Here is a 21,521-nt window from a genome sequence, read left to right as displayed (position 1 = left end):
AATCAGTCCTAACTGTGGTCATTGAAACCCACAGCTGTAACAGGAATGTGCCATATGTCAGAAATGTGCCATAGTGTGCCATGCGTGGAGGTCCCCTGGTACCCATGGGGCAGGGTGGACAGGCAGCTTTCTGTGAACCTGTTCAGAGCAGATGAACTCCCACCAGAGCAGGTAACAAGCAGAGTGTTTGCTTAGCCCTGAGACAGGTTTCTGCATGGTATCTGCACTAAGCCACAGCCTGCTGCTCCCCCACAGCTCTGTATTGTCTGTCTTTAGGGGACCCATCTGCAATCTTTATGGCTACACATATTTATCCAAATACTTTAAAGCACCTGGTAGAAACTGCAGTTGCCAGTTAATGTTTGTCTGCAATATCTTGAATTCAGAAAACTAGGAAAACACCCTTCTCCTTCCTCTCCCTGCCATTAATTTTAGCTTTGCAGGTAACATCCATTGTGTGCAGCCCCTGTGAATAGTGCCAGAAGAAGAGTTGGTGCACAAAGGCCCATGCCCAGTCCTGCACTGGTCGCCAGCAAATAAACTGCTTTGCTGCCGTGGCCATTGGGTGACTTGGAGCCAGAGGAGTCACCACATGCCTCTGTAGCCTGTCCACTGCAGCTTAGTTTGCACAGACCACTTGCAAGTTTGGACTAGGAGACGATGTACATTATTACATTTCCAGCCTCAGGCTTACAATCTCTACTCTTTGATCTCACACTTTACCAACTATATATTTTTTTCAAATCTATCAGAGTAAAATAAATTTGTAATTAATTCTGTCTCATTTTTCTTAACTATACCAGTGTATGCTCCAGGTTATATATTACCAAGCTGAATTACAGACACAGTATGTTGAGTTGGAAATATCATCCTCAATAGATATTGCAGTCACTGTGCAATAATAACATACCTGTCACATCAATATGTAGGGAGCCCTAACAGCACGGTTTAAAACCTTTTTAATTGTGCTCTTTGTACCGGAACTTACTGTGACAATTCTGTGAATCAAAACTAAGGTACTGTAAAGCCTGGAAGACAATTGTACTTGAAATGCCATCTCGGTGTATTTTAACATGTGCTTTACATGGACTGAAGAACTGGAACTGTATCTGAAAGAATGAGTTCTGAAGGAGTGTAAGAGGCAAGCTCCTTTTTAATAAATGATAGCCAGAACTCTGATTTCTTCCCTTCAGAGGTTTGGATGTTAATGCTGTCTTCATAGCTGGATCCCTGCTGCCCTCTAGGAATTTTTATAATGAAATATTGTCAGCAGTACCATCATACCTGTATCACAAGCTGGGAATTCCTTTATTAATGCTCAGTAATAATGTTATTGAAAATACTTCGGATTTCTGCAGGGAATGCTGAATTATATTTTTTGTAAGACCTTCAGGAGTTCTGCAAAGCCTCTCCATTACTGCAGTGTTCCTTAAGGCACTGGCAAAGAAAGCAGAAAGTTACTTGTAATTTAAATAAATGAATAATTAAATCATCTTTTTCATTTAGGTTTACCCTTGCCTGTCAGCAGAGTAGAGGTTATAGCACTGAACAACACTCAGTTTCAGATTTCCAGTAGAGAGATGGTGTGCAGCAAATCTAATAGAAATGTAATCATCTATCATTAGAGAGGTTTTCTACTCTAAATAGCCCTTAGCAGGATATTTAGCAGGCAGTGGGCATAACAGCTCCATATGTTATAATGAGGGGTAGATTGAAAGCAAATACCAAACTGTGAAGGAAGTTTAATTGCAAACTGGCATTTGGTACCTCTGACAATTAGGATCAATCTTGATGCCTCATCATCCTTTCTCCTTTCATAGGAAAGAATAAGTGGTGTGACAACATTGTGTGGGATCTGACCCCTGTTATGAAAATAGTGGATTAAGTAATTGTCTGTGGTTAATGAATGCAGTTTGGTTACTTAGGATTAGTCCAGAGAGAAATGCAATGAAAACACCTAACCCTGAACAACTGAATATCCTGAAAGGAATCCTTTTTAAAGGATTACAAATTTCAGTTTAAATTGAGAAATATTAGAATATGTTTCAGGATAGATACTCAACTGGTTATTTAAGAAAATATTTTAATTAATATTTAAGAAGCGGGAGAAACTCCACCACACACGGTTGATATGAGCATGTACTGTCCTTAACTGTGTCACAGTGTTCACTGGGCTGTTGCTTTTTTTACCTGAATAGTTTACCTTAAAAAATTTGTTTGAAGGCATTGTTAGGTGGTAAAATTCACTTTTACAGGTGGTGAAAAAGATATATCCATTCATGTTTTTCGAAGACCAAATGAAAAAGACTCCGGTGTTTTCCATAAAATTGAAAATGAAAGATTTTTGGAGTAATGTTTTTGGCTCCAGTATATTCAGTTGTGTGTTCTTAATTACATGATTACCATTGGTATCAGTAGATGTTTGAGAAAGAAACAGGAGAAAGATATCCATTTTTATTGTTAGTTAAAAATCAGTTTGCAAAAGCCTGCTGCTAATAAGTTTGGACCAGTTTAGCCCTTTTGTTCTCAGTGGAAATACTCCCCACTGAAACCTTATGTTGGGGGTTAGAATTGACTGGTTGCTTGTTGTGTAGTGCCATCATAAATCGGTCATCCTCTGTGATACAGAAAAAGTCCTGGTCCAGAAACACATGTTTCTATTTATATGTTGTAATCAATGAAACAGTGATGTCTGAGGTGAAATAAGCAGCTTAAAGTCAAGGCTGGTGGAAGCTAATACAAATCTCTGTAGTGAAATTAGGGATTTAATTTGCTATAGACTGATTTACATGAGGGAAAATACTGTTACCTTCCCAGAGCTGGTAAAACACATAATGAATTTATGCTTATTGCTGTTAATGAACGCCCTGAAAGCTGTTTGTCTTGCCTCTGACTTCGGTCAGCCAATGCAGTCTAGCACGGGAGCTTGTTACAGAGCGGGAATTTGTTTGTTCAGGAGCAGATTAATCCCCAGAACCTTTTTGAGCAGCTGGGACGAACTCTTGGCAAGTCTTTAATCGAAGAGGAGTACCCTGGGCAGCCTTTCTGGGCAGAGCTGTGAGGGGAATGGGTCACAGGGTCACTGCAGCCACTGACCATCTTACAGTGGTGAGGTCTGTGCCCACTGGTGGTTGGTATTGTTTCTATATGATGCTTTGGGATTTCCATCCCCAATTCCCCCCACTGCAATGCAGTATCGCTGCAGTTTCTGGTTCTTGGGGTTGTGGGTGTGTGTATCTCTGTCTCTTTTCTTTTTTTTTTTTCTTTCCCCCTTGAAATAACCCCAGCATGTGGCATTTCACACAACTCAGTGGTTCTCAGACAGGTTCCTTGTGCCCAGCTTCCTGTTCACAGACTTCACATGCCAGCATTGCTTGGGACCTGCCCTCCCTTTGCATTTGAGTCTGTGGATGGTGCTGCCACATCTCACTGGTGTTCGGTGATTTTGAAAACCTCAGGTGCCTCCTGAGCCCTCCCACTGCTGTGTTTCACTCACGGTTGTGTTTTCAAGGGGAGTGCAAGGACCTAGGTGTGGTTAAGGGCAAAGGAGCAAGTCTCAGTGCACTGCTGCTCGGCAGGTACAGCCTGCTGGAGTCCTCAAGTCTGTCCTTCAGGAAGCGATGGGGTCTAAATGCCATTTATTCCCGGTGCATAAGGAGACAGATGCTTATCTTCTTGTGGCACATACCTGAGGCTTTTGTTCTCACAGAAGTTAATGCTGCTCCTGATAAGTTGTTCCCTCCTGTTGTGTGGCTGGTGCACCCCACCAGCCAGGGAGGAGACTGGAGGCACAGAGGGCAAGGCCACTGTTGATTCAGTAGCGCCAGCTTTCCTGTTGAAACTGGATCCTGGAGCTGGAAATGGAATGGAGGTTCCCACTGAGCAACTGAGCTTGAAATGCCCCCACTGTTAACTGTTCAGCAGGCTCAGGGAGACAGAGAACTGCTGAGTCGGTTCTCTGGGTGATTTGCAATTATTTTTATGACTCTGTAATTGCATTCATTTCTCTGATGGAGAAGTTATGTTTTGGGTTTACTTGGGGTTCCTGTTGTAGTTTGAGACGTTGTGTTTCCATTTTTATGAATAAAATACTTGATTTTTTCACTTCCAAGTACAGGCTGCTTGTGTATGGTGTGTTTACAGTATTTTCAGCAGAGGATTTAGGCTGAGAATAGCTCCATGACTACATGCAATTCATTCAGAAGGCAGCTTTTTTCATATCAATAACCATCATATGTGCCTTGAAAACTGGTGTGTCAGTAAATTTCTGTTCTTGTGGTAAGCCAGTGAAAAGTCTGTGCTTACTTGACAAGGCTAAATTCTGCTTGTTTCTATCTCTATTAACCTCACAGACCAGTCATGGAGCTTACTTTGATCAGGAGTTGAAGTAGCTCCTTGGACTGTAAGTCATCACAACCCCTGAAATATTCAGAGACCTTTTCATTAAGTATCTCTGATTATCTTTGACCACTTTCAGATCACGTGATAGAAAAAGTACTGAAATTGTGTGCAACAGTAGATAAAGGTCTGACCATCAGCATGTGTTGCAGATCTTTGCAGCGGCCCTGTTTTTCTATTGCACTGAACTTTTGGTTGTGCCACTGGGAAAAACTGTCCTGCACACAACAGTGTGTACATGCAGAGTTCAGAAAGGACAGCATATGCTTGGGTAGACGTACCCAAATGTCACCACCTGGTGTACAGGATGGTGATATACTTGCTATTTATTAATTACTGTTCCAGATACATTGTCATCTGAAATTTTATTAATCTAATTTTCTGTGTTTTGATGAGTCTTTCAAAACTTTCTTATGCAGTGTAGCTTCCAGATCTTGGCCTTTGCAAATGACCAAGTAAATTACTTGTTCTCAAAACCTGTCTGTGAGACTTGGCAATTTCTCTGGTATCTCTGCCAGAAATGGCTTTCTGAATGTTATTTGGTTTATGGAGTCCGTGGTCAGGATCAGCAGCTCCTTTACCCTTAAATTAACATCTCAGGAACTAAAGACAGAGGAAGTGGGCTGGGGTATAGGAAACATGCTTGGCTAATTTGTTTGCTTGTTTTTTTAAATAAAGCCTCTCTACACTTGCCCAGGTGAGAAAATGCAAGGTTTTGTTTCAGAACTTGAGTGTTCTTCCTCCCTTCCCCGAATGCAGCCTGGGAATGATTTCATTGTGGTTTGTCCTCAGAGTGAATTTGCTTATTTAAATGGTTGGCTGCTGCAAATCCCACAGTGTCTTTCAACTTGCTCCTTTTTTACTACAGAACTTTTAGCTTATACCTGCTACTGCAGGCATTGGGATGACTTCCGTGGATAGTGTTTCATTCCTTTAAAAAAACTCCAGATGCACACACAAACAAAATACCCAGCAAAGATGTTTTTAGATGACAGCTACTTTTCACTTCCCAGACCTACCTCTTAACCCCAAAATGAAGTTCCTCATTTCACTCAGCTGAACTGCTGCTTCACCTCACCCTCTTGATGCAGAGGATGTTCGACCAATATAGTTTGTGATGCAGGTGACACAAACCTGCCAATTTCTTTTCTAACCCTGTCTGTTGGATAGGATTAGCAGTTTATCCCTAGTCTCTCAGCCTAACTCTTCTCTAATGGAATTGCATATTACTAGTCCAGCACTGGAATCAGTGTCCACCCCCTTTAGCTTCCACTGTGATTCCCACACCTCCATGCACACATCAGAAACCTTTTTTAACCCTTGAGAAATACCTTCATCCATTCCATCTTTCCTAATTCTTATCCAAGGAATAACTGTTTTCAAGGCTAACAGTACCTTTAAAATCAATTTATATGTAAGGATACTGAATTCTAAGGCTGGGATGGCAAGTGACCCTAGTGATGGGATAGCATTCAGACAGCTGATTTTGAGGACCGAGCCACCTTCTTTCATGAATTAACTGTTACAAATTTACTCTTGTGAATTTACTGTTGGATTGGGTTTTTGTATGCAGGCAAGATTTTCCTGTGTGTAGTGAAGGTACTTCTTTCTCTCTGTGTTAAGTGTCCTTCCAGTTAATCAGATACCTATGCTGGGAGTGAGATAAGATGTAATTTTGTTTTGACTGCTTCCAAGGTCAGAGCTGTTGTTTGCATGGCTTCGAGCAGATTTGGTAGGCTGCTGATATCCATGTCTGTCTTCTTTTGATGATAAGCCTCCTTTGTCCCTTGCAGGGACGGGAGAGGCCAGCTGGAAAAAACACGGGCTTTGTAAGACACTATAGGTGATTTCTATGGATATGGGAGCAAAAAGCTGTGGAGCTGGCTGGAAGGTTGCTTATGACCTAAGCTGCAGGCAGCACAAGTAGTGTAGTGCATTTTGAGTAACATTTCCCTGTTATTACTTGTAAAATAGCCATGGTCTCTCTGAGAAGTACACAGCTAGACTGAGCAAGAGCAAGGGCCAAGGTGAGCTGGTTTGCAGGGTATGCAAAGCTTCTGGTGGTGGTGTGAGGTTGTGGTAAGCCATGTTGTGATGGTGATGGGAAGTGGTCGGAGCAGCCCATTTTTTGGACAGAGAAAGTTCAATTAGGGACCCTGACAAGTGACAACAGGGAGTCTGTTCCATTGCTGAACTAGCACAGGTGACACATATCTCTGGCCTCTGTAGTGGTGTGGTCAGCAGTAAAAGGGCTCTCTTGGCACATACCAGCCCTAATTACGAAAAGAATACATTAACTGAGGTGGGCAAGCACAGCCTGTTCTAGGATGGCTCTGAAGTGAAGTGCTCTGCAAAAATCCTGTACAGTAACTTCCTTTCCAGTGCCTTTAGAGAGACCACCTGCAGGAAAGTCAGCTGAGAATTACCATCTCCTGAAGGTGTGAGGCTGGCACCTTCCTACAGCAGTCTCTGAGGGAAATCACAGTCGTCAGCCTCTTGACACAACAGGCTTGGTGCCTGGCTGTTGGTTTTCCATAGTTGTATGCTCAAATACTAATAGAGACTCAAGTGCTTCTGTTGCCATCTCTGAGAGTAGATATTCTGTCTGGGAGGTTCAGTTTTGTTTGGTAGTGTCCCAGAGAAAACAAAAACAAACTCTTGTTCATAGGTTTTACTAAGGCAGGGTGCAGCTGCTTCCACAGGCTTAAAGCCTCATTTTCAAGCTTAGCAAAAGAAAATAGACGTACATGTTGGTCAGACATGGCAGTGTCGCAGCTGTCCCACGCCAGCAGACAGCGAGGTGGAATATTTCATGCAGTGTACATACAAGCATGGCCTTTGGGATAAGCATTTTGGTACTTGGGGCCCAGTCAAGATGGGTTAGGAGAGGTGGTGGGGTAACAAAGCAGTGGGACTCCGGAATTAAGAGTCTCTTTGTCCAAAATGTAGAGAAAAGAGCAGCTGGAACAAGATGTGTTTGCTTTCTATCTACACCTCATTAGAATATAACTATTTTCAATTGCCCTATTTACCAAATTCATCCAACACCTGGTTACTTCAGGAAGGGGGTTACTGTAATGAGCTCTGCATGGTGCTAAATCTGAAGACCACTCATAACCTGAAACTGGTGCAAGAGGCCATGATTTGCTTATTAAGCAGAGTTGGATGAAGGCAGCTTGACCGTAGCACATTGGGATGTGCAGTGGCAGAGTGCTGGTGTGTAGGTGATATAGTTGTACCTTTTACAGTGAGGGTGTAAGTGATGATGAGATCTTTTCCTGTGCTGGTCTGTTTTAGGGAGCTGTAAGGGAGGTCTTCTGTGCCGTTGTAGGACAGGATTGCCAGGAGGAGATAGTCTTCTGCAGTTCAGTGTGGTGCCTCTCTCCTGATGCAGCATGAATGGGCTGTGTGGATCTGAGACGTGGTGCTTTCGTCATGTGATGGGAGGGTTACTGAAAGTCATGTGCTGCAGTTGGTGGTCAGATTTCAACGTGCTTCTTTTAGCCTGGGAGAAGTAATACAGTAGCAAAGTTAAATGAAGTGATTATTGCAAATGGTTGGGTTTATGGGGTACCTGAGTTAAAGTAATGGGGCAAAGCCAGTTTATTGTTAGTTGACTGTTCACATGAGGTCATATATGTATCTGGAGAGTTGATCTAGAGTCATCCTGAAGGACAGATTTGCTGGATTGAGAATCCCAGGGGTGTCTGGAGCCTAGACAGAAAGCATCAAAATACTGCTGTCACAGATAATAGCCTTGCAGTTTATTCTTCAGACCTGTGAGGTCAGAAGAATTAATCACATTTGAAAAAAAAAAAGGTGGCTAGACCTTGTATGGAGTTTCTAAGCACACAGTTGTGCTTACCTAGGGATAAAACACACAAGATTGCAAATCATCTGAAATCAGTAGCATTCTTAAATGTATTGGGTTTTGTCTGGTCTGTCCTTCATGTACAAACTGCCTGCACACCAGTGTCTGGGATGCCAGGTGGGCAGGTCGCTCAGGGTGAACCTTCTCTGCCTCTGGCAGAGGTGAGAGCTGCTCTTTGCTGTCTGGGACTGTCCCTGCTGGCACCACTTTCCCTCTTGCCTGAAGGTATGTTCCTACATCTCTCTCAGACAATTCCTGAAACCTTAGTTTGTCACTCGTCTGTGTCATGTGGATGTAGCTTTTCCTTCCTGTTCATTTTTGCATGTTCCACCTTCACAAGGGTGGGAAATACTTTCTTCTTGCTTGAGCAAACGTTGTCCAAGGATATTCCCAAGGAAGCAGCAGTGGCTGAATGTAATGACTCATGTAAAGAATGTAATGGCTTATGGTCATTTTTGGTCTGGCACGGATGGGTCCCACTCCTGGAAATCTTGAGTGGGTACACAAATAGAGGCATTTATGAGAAAATAATATTCAGACTAGCTATCCATTTTCCCAGACAGATTTCAGGAAGCCCACCAGTGGATTTCACAGCTCATCACTGTGGGTGTATGCGGTGTGTGGACCTACTCCTGGGAAGTAAAACAAGGCAGGATGATGAATAAAAGAAAAACAGGAATGAAGGATCAGGGCTATATGGCTTGGGACACTGAAGGAAACAGAAAAATTAGGGAGAAAATAAGGAGTTAAATGGGAGATGAAATAAGGGTTTGATTATGTTTATCTGCCACAAGATTAACATTGTTTGATGAGCCCTAGCTGTTGTCTTAGCTTCTTATTAAAGTAAGCGTTAATTTGTGTGTCTTTTTTTAAACTATTTGCAAAATCAACTGTAGCAAGTTAGTATTTCATGAATAATTTATCTGCAGCTCTTATCACCTGTATGTAAATACTGAATTAAAACGAGTTGAGCACCTGTCCTTTATTTTCTCATCAGCTGGCATTCCTTGGCAGAGTCTTTGGACCCTTCGTGCTGTAAAACTGAGTCAGCCCTTTGCTTGCAGCAGAGGATTGCAAGCAAGGACAGAGCCATTGGTATAGCTACATGAAAGCTGAGACTGCCAAACTGTGCTGGAGTAGGGACTTGGTAGTTCCAAGGGAGAGCCCCAAGCTCACCATTCTTCTGAGCTGTGTGTCAGGATGCCTTCTAGCTGCACCATCAAAGGGAAAAAAACCCCCGCCCTTTAGAATATGTCTTCTCCATCAGATTGTTCGGATTCAAATAAAGAATTATTTTATGTTATAGCTAAAAGTCTTTTCTAAACGTGGAAACGTGATTCTCCATTTTAGCTAAGAGTTTAATTTTTTAATGAGGACTTAGGCTGCAAGAGCACCATACGGAAGGAGACCTTTTCTTATTAATGGAATCTTTGCTTTGGAAGACTCATTTTGATGTCTAGGAGGGTGTGTTAGGATTTCACCCCAGAAACAGGATTCCATTCCTATCCACCCATTCATGTGTAAACAAACACCTTCATTTTATCACTGCATACTGGAGCAGAACTGTTGGACAGGATACCTGAGTCTTGCTGAGAAGCAGTTACTGAAAGAATTAACCTGTCAGTGACCCAGCCTCTGTGGCAACAAATCTGTGTCCCAGACCCAGGAGCGTGGTGTGTATTTTAGTGCAGTCATGAAAATTGCCCTAGAAGGTCAAGAGCAGAGATCTGTAAGCTTAGTTACATGGATAAGCAAAATCTATTTTAGGGAGAAAAGCTATTAAACTGCATAAATCTTATTAGCAGTCCTAAATGGTAGACTTTGCTATTAGTTTTTTGAATTGCAATCTTGGTATGTTTGAATTCTTCAGAGTTATTTGAGGCATTCTTCTGAGAATTATGCCTACATGGTACAGAATGCATAGTGACATTTAGTTTAATAAATTGATTCATTACCTCTAGATTTGTTTACCACTTTAATTGTATCATTATATTTCCACTATCGTTTTGAATTAACTTACACTGTCCCCTTAGATCCTGCTGCCATTTTCGTTTTCTCTTCCATGGGATGTTGTCTCATTTATAATTATTTTATCAGCATTTAAACAGTGTTTCATGTCAGAATAATAAGCAGAGTAAGGCACGAGCATTTGTCCCTATTTTGCTAATAGAGTATCTGAAGGTCAGGAAAATGGCACGACTTCTCCGAGATTCCTGAGTAAATCAGTAGCAAAGAGCTCTGTGACTATGGAAAACAGGTTTTTCTCCTCTCTCCTGATTATTTCCTGATTATTGGAAAATTTACATGGCAATGAAGGCATACACAGTGGAACTACTGCAGTAACTGGACAAAAGGACCAGCCTGGTCACTGGGGCACAGGGCTAAGTCTGTGAGCCTTTGGGACTGTGTTAATCCATTTGTTGATCTGTCAGTGTACTGTCAGCTGGAACAGAAGTTATTTCTGTAAGTAGTTGAGGCCCCTAAGAAGGAAGGCTCATGGATTACTGCTGCCAGATGCCTTTCATGGCACTGACAGTTAATCCTTCATTAGAGGAGAAATCATCATGTTCTTTTATGTAAATTAAATTTATTTACTCTGTGCATATCAGTTATAGAACAGACAAATCTGAATATCGAAAGGGGCATTTCCCCACTCAGAGGTCTCTATCCAAGGACTAAAACCTAATTCTCTGGTAGTGACTCTGCATGAAAAGTGAGTCTAGTCAGAGACTGTAAAGAGGGAGAGGTTGTGGCAGAAAACACACTGCCCTGGCACTGCAGACTCGGGCAGAAACTTTACACTACAACAGGTCAGCAAAGCATTCCTCAGAGGTTGAGTAGCATGAATACATGAATGACTTTTTCCTTAAGTCCTGTGCCCAAAGTGTCACATTAGTTGTACCCAGGTGAGATTTTACTTGGCCACGGCCAGTACAGTTCTCATTACAGCCTGGTTCTTGTATTTTGGGCCCTGCTTCCCAGGTGGGGATTTTTAGCCTGGTTTGAGTTGCTTTTTCCCATTGTCAGGTCACTTCTTTCTCCATGTGTGGGTACTGTAGCAGCTCTGGGTGGAGTAAGGTGGCTTTTTGTCTTTTGAGCAGGATATCCTGTTGTCATTTAGCTCACTTCTCATGGCATTCGTTTTGAACAAATCTTTCCTGCTCAGAAAAATCCCCAGCTACTGGGCTGCCAAGCATTAGTCTTTCCTCCTCAGTGTTGTGAAGTTATAGAGTAATTTGAAATGCTGGGCATCAGCTGATGTTATATTTAATATATAAGGAACCTGGTGAGAGTAACTAGATTTTACCATCTGTTGATCTGCAAAAATTAAGTTGTAGTAAGTTTTAGTATCTTTCCCTATTTAATTAGCTATAATCAACTTGAGTTTTTCTTTCTGTAAGATTTTATTATGGAATAGAAAGTTACTGTGTAGTTCTTCCTTGAACATTTGTGCTTATAACTTCAGAATGTAGCATGTGTTATGGGAAATGTGTTCCTGTTCACCTTGTGATCAATAAATGTTTTTACAGTAGAATAATCACAGAAGGAAACACAGAGAACACAGTTCCAGGGAATTTGCTTAAATACTTGAACATTCAAAGTGGGTTTGTATCCAATTTATTTTCTTGATGGTTTGCAAAGTGACAGGGGAAGTATGCTTTCAAAGGATCACAGCGATGTTTTGAAGATTAATTCTTTGAAAGGAAGTGAAAATTGCACTGCAAGGGCAACACATGGTTGGGTCTCATATAAGCATCATCTTTCAAGTATTTTCCTTTGCACTTTTTCATTTTGAAAACTTAAGTAGATACTGATACACAGAAAAGCACTTCTGCATCTCCTGGCACTGGCCAAGCAGCCCTTCAGAGAAGGGTTTGATGTGAACTGGTTGCACTGGATCTCCATGTAGGAGCAGGGGGACCCTCAGACTGCAGCCATTCCCACAGACTGTTCTAAGGCTGCTGTTGTTCTTGGCCCCGGGCAAGGTAGCAAACTTAGACTTTAGCTCTGTGTGAGTGCATAAGCCAGAGCCAAAGCCAGTGTTTCATTTACCGTGTAGCCAGGTGGGCGTCGATCTCTTCTCCCAGGCAACCAGCAGTAGGACAAGAGGGCATGGTCTTAAGCTCTGCCAGGGGAGGTTTAGGTTGGATATTAGGAAGAAATTTTTTACAGAGAGAGTAACCAGACATTGGAATGGGCTGCCCAAGGAGGTGGTGGATTCACCATCCCTGGAGGTTTTTAAGATGAGACTGGCTGTGGCACTGAGTGCCATGGTCTGGTAAGCACGGCACTGGTAAGTGTTGGATCAAGGGTTGGACTTGAGGATCTCAGAGGTCTTTTCCAACCCGGTTGATTTTATGATTTTGGGGAGAAAACTCCAAGGCAGGACATGATTTCAAACTGGGGTCTTAATCACGTTGTGTCTGACCACAGCATCCAGTAAAATTTGAGGTGGTTCTGAGGCACATGGGAGAAGTGACTCCACTTTCAGTAATATGGGAAACTTCTCTTTGTCTGGCTGCTGCTGGCTATACCATAAAGTACTTGAGGAAATAACTTAAAGCCCTGGGTCAGGCTTACCTGGGATTTCTGCTCAGCTCTTGGGAGTGCAGCTCTGCCCCTACTCAGGATGTGCTTCCTAAAAGCAGCCTGCTCTTGAGGGCAGCCTCCCTCTCTCCCCATGGTAAGTGCCTTGGCACACTTCAGAGGGACTCAGCAGTTCAGCTTGGATAAGCATCAGAATTTATGTTCCTGTAAGAAGACCTTATGTGGGAAACCTTACAAGAGCTGGTTCTCTCACAAACTTTTCGATATTTGCCAGTTCAAGCTGTGCTACTGATACTGAGAGACTTTCTAAGATACCAAAGTCACCTTTCCAAAAAATCTCTCAGGGTTTGACAACTACCATGTACAAGCTGATATGAGATCCTGTAGATGCCTCTGTATTTTGAATAGGTGATGAATCTTGGTGATGCATTTAGTAATCTTACTGGTAAGTATTTATCTTTTACTGACTTCTATATTATATTTTTTTTTGTTCCTGTTCTTATAAAAATATCTTCTGCCATCTATGCTGCATGGTGTAGGGACAGTTGCTTGCTGTGTCTTTCTTCAGCACACTTGAAAAAGTATTCCATACCCTCCATATGGGAATAACATCCTTCGTGAATAGTAACCTGTCAGTGAATGAGTTACCCTTCTGTTGAATTTAGAAACTTAGTCTAATTATAAGACAGAATTTTAAAGAATCCATCAAAAGATCATAACTTACTGTTGAATATTTTTTCAGCTTTCAACGTAGCTAGGGAATCTTGTTAAACATCACTGAAATCTTTTTGTCTGACTTCCAGCTAACATTAACACGCTCTTCTATTGTTTTGTGAGGACATCAGAAAATTGTACCAACTTCTTCATAGTGCACAGTTTACAGTGCACGTAGTGGTTATGAACAGTAAATTTTTCAAAGGAACCGATGACAGTTAAATCCTGTCTCCTGTTATGTCAGCACAAGGTATTTGTATGTCATCATTAGGTCCTTATCCCAAGCTTATAACTTTTTCCTAGTTCAGGCTTTGTGTTTCTTGAGAGAGTCAGTGATTACCTGAAGGACAGATGCTGTCTCTTCAGTATTAGCTGGTGTCTGCTGAGTGCATGGCTTTGATGTTGTCCAGGTTGTCATGGATGCATTTTTGCTGCCTTTCCCATTGTCAGATTTTGAATCCTTTCACTGATGTAAAGAAATTTGCCAATAATCCTGTGCCAAAATCAGAAATGCCAACTGGTTGCCTCTCAGGTTTATCATGCACTGCCATGACTTTACTATATGAAGTTTTTCTTTCTTTCCTAGTAGGAAAAGCAAGTGTCTTGAATAACTTCTTCTGCTTAATTGCAGTTTATTTACTTTGTAGATTTACTGATACTTCTTAATAAGTAAACAATTTGTAGATACTTCAGGGATATATTTCCAACCAGCAGCCATGTAAGAAATGCTAATACTTCTTTAAGTCCTCACCTGTGCATGCCTGACAGCTGGCATGCAGTCCAGAGCAGCCCAGGGAACAAGGTGTGAACATTTACATTAGAAATGGACCCTTAAATAAGCTTCTTTGTACGCACACAGACTCACATGCAATGTCCATAAACTGTCAAAGAAAGCCAATGCAAGTGTGTGTACCTGAACACTCAGAAGAGAAGTGGTATCTCTGCAGCGTGAATCATCTCACCCTAGGACAGGCTGGAACGGTAGCTCAGATGAATCACACCCTGGCAGTTCTTCTTTACCATAAAAGGAGTGGACTAGTTACATTTAACTATCATCTCCTTCCTTAAAAGTGTATTTTAGGAGCACATCTGTGAATTGTTCTCAGATGGAATAAGGATCTGATATGAGTTGAAGCTCCACTGGTTCACAATAGCCCTGAAACCACTTAAGCCTATGACTGGCCTCAGATCTTTCATGGGCTCTCTCTGACTAGCCCAGTGGTGTACTTGTGAGTGAGAAGATGTAAGGAACAATAAACAAATTTCCTTTAAGCTAAACAGTTACTACTGGAGTTCCATGTCATATTATCCCCCCCTTGCCCGCTTGCTTGCATCTGGGCATCTTCTCATTCATACCAATGGCATCAGTCCACATGGGTTATTTAAATTTTGGAACTGAAACATTGTTGGTATTTCTTCTAAGAAGGAATGGACCCACGAAGAGCATTTCCCATATTGTGCATGCTGCTGCTGTGCCTGCTGTTCCCAGGCAGTTTTTGACTTTGTTATGTGTGTCATGGTTTCTGTGGATTTCTTCTGTGTGAGAAGTTGAATAAGTCTAAGCATAGAGGGAAGGAGGGGTGATTCTCACCTGTCAGAGACAGGTCTGTGGCTGGCAGGAGTCTCACTTCATCAACAGTCCTTTTCCAATGTTTCAAACAAATGGCAAGTAGACGCAAGACAGTCTTTCCTTTGTACGAGGTTGAGCTGTGAAAATGTATGAATATTACACATTTTACATTTTTTCTGTATGGTGAACCAAGTTAGCATCTCATCCCATATATGTCCTTTAAACAGCAGTACTTCAAAATATACTGGGTTTCTCCTTGCAAGCACTTTGTGTGAGCATACACTGCCAGAAATGGGACCCAAATGATCTCTGTGGGAAAAAGACATCCTGTGATATATAGGCTCCAGCTGTCAAGGTGAAGGTAAAGGCCCACCCAGATTAGAAGTAAATTCACTCTGGGGTCATTCTGTGCTCATGAATGAGAAGGGAAATGCAGACCATATTATCATCATCTGTCTTTCTGAGTCATAAATACAACAAAACAAAGCTAAAATGAGGTTTCTGTTCATTCTGCTCTGTGGCAGGGTATGGAGATGTACAGAACACTGAGCTCTGTTTGTGCTTTTCAGATAACTGGTGTTTGATGGCTCTTTCCACGTGAAAACTGTATTTGAATTAGACATTTCAGAGACTGAAATGTCCAAAGGACTGGAGAGCTGAGCTGATAATTCCTTAAGTGGCACATTTTTGTTCGAGTTAATATTGCATTCATATCCCAAAATAGTGCTGAGAGGCACAGTGTTCCTGGAGATGGTTGATTTTAGATGAGCTGTGGAACAAATGTCCTGAACTGACAACTACAATCTCCTGCTACTTTAGATAAGCAAGATTGTCTTATGCTGAGACTTAACACTGTATGAGGTAATTGTCTTCTGCATATGTCTATTGGCCCATGTTTTAGTGAATAACTTATTCTTAATTTAGTTACTTAACTGCTAAAACATGACTTTGCATTATTAAATGTTACAGTGAAATTATGTGAAAGCATAATATGTACATGCTCATTTAGGGTATTTGCATCCTTTTGGTTTTGGTGTGCCACAAAGAGCTATTATTTTTAGCCGTGATCAAATTTAAAGTCAGATGTGAGCTAAAATAACTGACTGCTCTCTGGAGAAATGAAATATTTCTGTGTTTGGGCCTAACCTAGTGCAGAGTGGAAAGCACCATGTCCAGAAGTAGGGAGGAGTATGATCAGTTCCTGATGGAGAAGGGAAACTGCTTTTCTTGGAAGCTGTTGGAAACATATTATCTTTTCTGTTTACAAAATAATTGTCTGTAAAATTAGAAGGCATACAACCTTTTCTGTGTTTGGCAGATCACTGTACTTGTCAGTAGTGGCCATAGGCCACTGTAGGAGACAGAATTTCAAAGACTGTCTGAAGTTATGGCTTAGCCACAATTCACTGTCCTGGGATACTGGATAGTTACCTCCCGATCAAAGTTCTTTTTGGCTGGCCTCCCTAAAGAAATACCACATGAATTTAGCTGTTTTGTACTGAGTTAATTCCATACCCTGCGTTGTGCACACAAGAGCATGTTTAGACTGATAAAAGAGCGTCTTGATTTGTACCTGGTGAAGGCTCAGGATATTCCATATTCATGAGGAACAGAGAGCTTAATGAGTAGATGCTGAGAGCTGAAGTGAGCGTGTGCTTTGAATGTTGTTCTTGTTAGTCTGAGGACAACCTTGGTCTGATATATTGGCATGCTGGCTTTGCAGCCTTAAGTTCACATGCCAGTGTATATAGGTAGGTCCTCCCAGTCCCTGGGTGAATTTACATTGGAGGACTTCCATTCAGGTATTGATCCTTCTATTCTTAAAATCATCAGAAGTTTTAAATTCCTGCTAGATCAAATGCCATACAAATATGTGTTGTGGAAGTGACCTTTCAAAAAAATCCATTTGAAGTTGAGTGTTTGCACTTCAATGCAATTCATGATGAGAGGCTGAAAAGCAAAGAAAGCATTTAGTAGCACAGGGCAGCCATTTCTTCAGCAGCAATAGCTCCAGGATCTTGCTTTTTGCCAAAACGGAGCACTCTCAGTCAAATTCTTCTAAATCATCTTTCTACATGGCTCGCTGTTTCTACACCAGCAACTGCTGGGGCTTTTTCCCTTCTCTCCCCAGAAGTGGAGATGGATCTACATTTGCAGGGACTTACTCTAAAATGAACTTGGAGATGAGCCAAATTTCAAGTAACATGGTCATTTTGGTGTCCAACTTGAGACACTTTAGAGAAGGCTCTTACTCTCAGGTGACAGTAATTTATCTTTAAGGTGTGTCATGTATGACAGAGAAAATATGTTTGCTATTGTATTTATGCTTTTCTCTTAGACTAAATTAGTTACAACAGATGACACTGAAGTTGTCCACTAATTCTCATACTACCACTAACGTTTGACCTTATGTGATCCTCAGACTCTTTCCTTCACAGGTCACTGAAAAACTCATGTTCTTCTCTCTATGTTGTTTGTTTTAGGAGTTCTGCTGTCTGTAAGGAACCAAGCTGTACTTAAGAAAGGAAATCTGTCTTGTCTCTGTCCCCAGGAAACAAGCCTTGACAATTTGGTATCATCAGTGTGTGCAAGTTTTAACTAAAAAAGCGGCAGTATGCTTTTAATAGTTTATGGCATTAGGCAAGACTCTGCTTGATTTTTACTTTCTTGGACTCATAATTTTAGTGGAAAGTTCTTTACAGTTGAAGTTGTGAAAATAGGGCACTGTAATAGCACTGTACATGTATATAGACAGGTGTGGCATGCAGTGTTTTTTTCTATAACTGGATCAATATTTTGTATGTCTCAAATTGTAGTTATGAAGGACATAGAGGAGTGGATTTCTTATGACCAATCTCTGGGGTTTTTTGTTTATTTATATTTTCACATCTTCCAAACAAACAACAAACAAAGCCCCCCCTGAAATTCCATTGCAAGAGACAAGTGAACTGTGCTGGCACCAACATCTTAGTGACAGGGAAGGTTGGGATGAACAGACTCTACAGAATAGGTGCCACTTGGGTTCTGTGGCTGAGGTCGAAAACTCATCTGTATGAAGCACAGCAGAAGTTTAAACTAGGAATAAAGGAAGGGGCAGCAAAAGTGGGAGGGAAGAATGAGACATGCCTGAAAAGATTAAAGTGCTCTGAAAAAATCAGAGCTCTTCTATTGTATGAGGGATGGTTTGAATTCACATCTCTTTTCCTCATTAATGATATCTCTGACACAATTATAACTTATATTTAGCAAGCATCACAGTTTTTCGCTCAGGTGTTTAAGCAATAATTATAGCTGTGCAATGCACAAAACACTTAAATACACCACTGGTTTTATGCTTTTATTTTGCAAAACACTAAATTTACTCTTAGGGACAGATGTGCTGTGGCTGCAGCCCTGTGGCACAGAAGAGACCCTACCTGGACAGAGAATTCATTGTGTTACACGTGAGGAATCCATTTCCTGAGCCTGATTTCAGGTATCCAGCAGCAGCTGGTTCAGTGCTTCAGGAAAACAGCTCATTCTATTGAAAAAGCCCTGCTGTCTTCCAGGCATTCTGCAAGTGGGGAAATTGTGCTGGAGCACAATGCCCACCAGGGAATGAATGTACTTGTTTGAGCAGTCTTTTGGCATTTAGCACATAAATGAGGCTGCAGCCTTTATGCTGAAAAACTAATATGCCTCACCCCACCCCCAAACAATACACCCTTAGTACAGAAAACTGTTCAAGATTATTAATGCCAAAGATTGGCTTGGATATGAGCAACAGAAAATGGTATTTATACTGAAGTATTTAAAAAGCAGTACCTTCAGTAGTGACTTGTTCGCAGTTACTTAATTCCATCTTTAGGAAAATGTGTTAGTTCTTTGTGAAGAGAGAAATTAAATGGTGCAGCTGATACGGTTTGGTAGTAAAAAAAATGGTTTGATAACTGTACTTCAAAGCTGAGATTTCTCAGTATTAGTCAATTAAAACACTTGGAGGTGTTGCAAGTGTATCTCTGGCTATGTCTATGTCCTTTTTTAGAAGACGAAGCAGCCCTGAGGCAAACAAGAACATCAGATATAACAGGACAGTCCTAGGAAACTGTAAATGAAATTGTAATTTGTATGTCTCCCTTGACCTTACCTATTACCTGTCATCAAGGCTTTAGAGGTAATGCAACTATGTACTATTCTTCTTATGAAACACTAAGAACTGCTACAGTTATGATAATATGTTAATTTATTAGCTTAATTTTTTTCCAGAAGCAAGTTTGTGTGCTCAGTTTTGTCACAAAGGCCTTCAAAACATGGATCCTAAAATTTCAGGGGTCATCAAATAATAAGCTGATAAGCCATCATTGCCAAAATCCCTTTTATTTTAAATTGGATAGTGGTTTTTGTGTATCTGAATAAAATGCTGAGAGTTGTCAGGTTGTTCGTTCAGTTTCCCATCTGGGGAGCTCAGAGCAAGATAAAAAAGTTGAGTGTTTTAGGATTTCATTGTTTAGCAGGCAAGAAGCCTGTGACTTCTTACTGCAGCCTAGCACAGTGCTGGTTTTCTACTTCCCTTGGCTTTTGGGGTTTCCATCACTGGTGGCTCTTATAACATCTCTTAAGAGACCTTTCCAACGTGCTCTCTTTTATACTCCAAGTTCAAGCTCTTTGCTCCCTGCCTCCCTTGGTCTTAGCTTCCCTGGCTGATTTTCAGTTTCACAAAGTCCAATATCACATCTGCAATCCATGGACATCTTTCCTCCTTCATGATATAGATATGTCTTAGAGAAAGTGCACCATGAAAGATGTAAGTAGGTTGAATATTTTTGGAAAATACAATGATATTCTATGTGCTTTCCATGGAGCAGGTCTCTCCTAGTGAGTTTATATGCTGTAACACTCAATTCAGAAGTAGTGCTGAAGCTCCTGTAAATGCAGAATATTTGGCTCTGATAATCATACAGTGCGGGTTGTCCTTTCTGACATGAGTTTTTGCGTGATCATTAAGAATTTGGTTCTCCAGGCTACCTTAACTTTGTAGTAAAAGAAAAAGGGGACAATGACTTGAACTTAGGCTTTGTACTCCTTTTTTCATTGGAACTTGGTTTGTGTATCCTTTTTTCGTCCCAGTTGAAGGAAGGGGAGGCAGTAAATTCTTGGTCAAGTTTTACATGATCTGGAAGAGCAGGAGCAATTACCAAGCATGTGAAGAATAAAGAAGCTTTTAAGAATTATAAATAAACAAACAGAAAAAAACAGATACGCACAGCTCCTGTCTGCAAGCTCCATGTTGCATCATCAGAAGTCTCCAGCTGATATGCAAAAATTCATTGCCCTGGCCTTCTCTCCACCAGCACACCTGCAGTGCTTAGCAAGCAGTATGCGCAGTTCAAAAACGTGGCAGGCTTCAAGTAGCTTTGTCTCTTTCTGATCTTTAAATTGGCCATGTGAGATGCAGTGGGTCATTGCTAAGCCTTCAACATAGATTCTCACTTGCTATGAACAAAGGCTTCTCAATGAATCCCAAAGCCAATAAGACATTAAAATCTCATTAAAATACAACTGCATTCCGGAGCAGCTCCTTCATTTGACTTTGCAAATTTCAACCTGTGCTCTGACCAAGCTTTTTGCAGTTATTTTTCCACTGGCCCAGCTGGACCACTGAACTAAAACCACTTCAGTGTTTAAACTCATCTAACAGTTTGAAGGACAAATTGTCCCATATCAGCCCAGTGCAGGAACCCAAATCATCCTTGAAAGACACCTACGCATGGTTTTCATCGGACTCAGGGTGCACAGGGTTCATGGGCATAGGCAGCGCCCAGCAGAAGAGTTCTTATGTTTCATTAAAATCGGGCTGATTATAAGTTTAACAGTTCCTTATGTCACTTGGGGAGGATGGATCCTGTACTTGCCAGTGTTGGTTATGTGAAAGACATACATGTGAATTTGAACTGTCTTTTAGTAGCTCATCAGTATGTCAAGTCAGACTTCTGTGCTTAAAGCAGCAGTGGTTAGTGTTATGTTACTATCAAGGTTGGGTAATCATAATTTCTGTTTTGTTCTTCAACAAGGAGTTTCATTAGGAAAAAAAATAAGGTTGTTCATCTTGTTCTCTGATATTCTAATATGCTCTACAGCTTGCAGAAATGCTTTCTGCTTCGGAATAAAAAGTCTGAATACAAATGATGCAAAATGAAAGTTGACAGAGGAAATTCAGGTGGATTCTCCCAGAGAAATAAGTTAAATATGTCACTTAATGTGAAGTTCATTTGCAGAAAAGGGGGAAAATTTAAGAACGCAAAGTGTAATGGAAGAATCATAGATTCTATAATAATTATTGGAGTTTTACTTGTGAAGAAATACTAACTGGAGTCCTGATCAGGAACAAGAAGTTACATACACCTCAACAGAGAAGAGCATGCCTACTTCACTGCACATGAA

The 21,521-nt window shown here is 41.2% G+C and overlaps 1 protein-coding gene across 5 annotated transcripts in view; it reads left to right on the top strand.

Moving 5' to 3' along the window:
- The window catches only part of ARHGAP24 (Rho GTPase activating protein 24), a 213,911-nt gene that overhangs the window by 149,664 nt on the left and 42,726 nt on the right, over positions 1–21,521 (top strand). Inside the window, exon 1 of one of the 5 annotated variants that reach the window (XM_039391027.1) lies at positions 9,927–9,942. The exons of the other annotated variants lie outside the window; for them this stretch is intronic. The gene's annotated coding sequence lies outside the window, so the exon portion shown is untranslated. Of the gene's footprint in view, positions 1–9,926; positions 9,943–21,521 lie in introns of those variants that run through there. 5 annotated transcript variants of the gene reach the window in all.

This window comes from Pipra filicauda, unplaced genomic scaffold, assembly GCF_003945595.2.
Source record: "Pipra filicauda isolate LSUMZ 115617 unplaced genomic scaffold, ASM394559v2 scaffold8_size5757611_pilon, whole genome shotgun sequence".
Taxonomy (NCBI): Eukaryota; Metazoa; Chordata; class Aves; order Passeriformes; family Pipridae; genus Pipra; species Pipra filicauda.
This window is presented reverse-complemented; position numbering and strand designations above follow the sequence as displayed.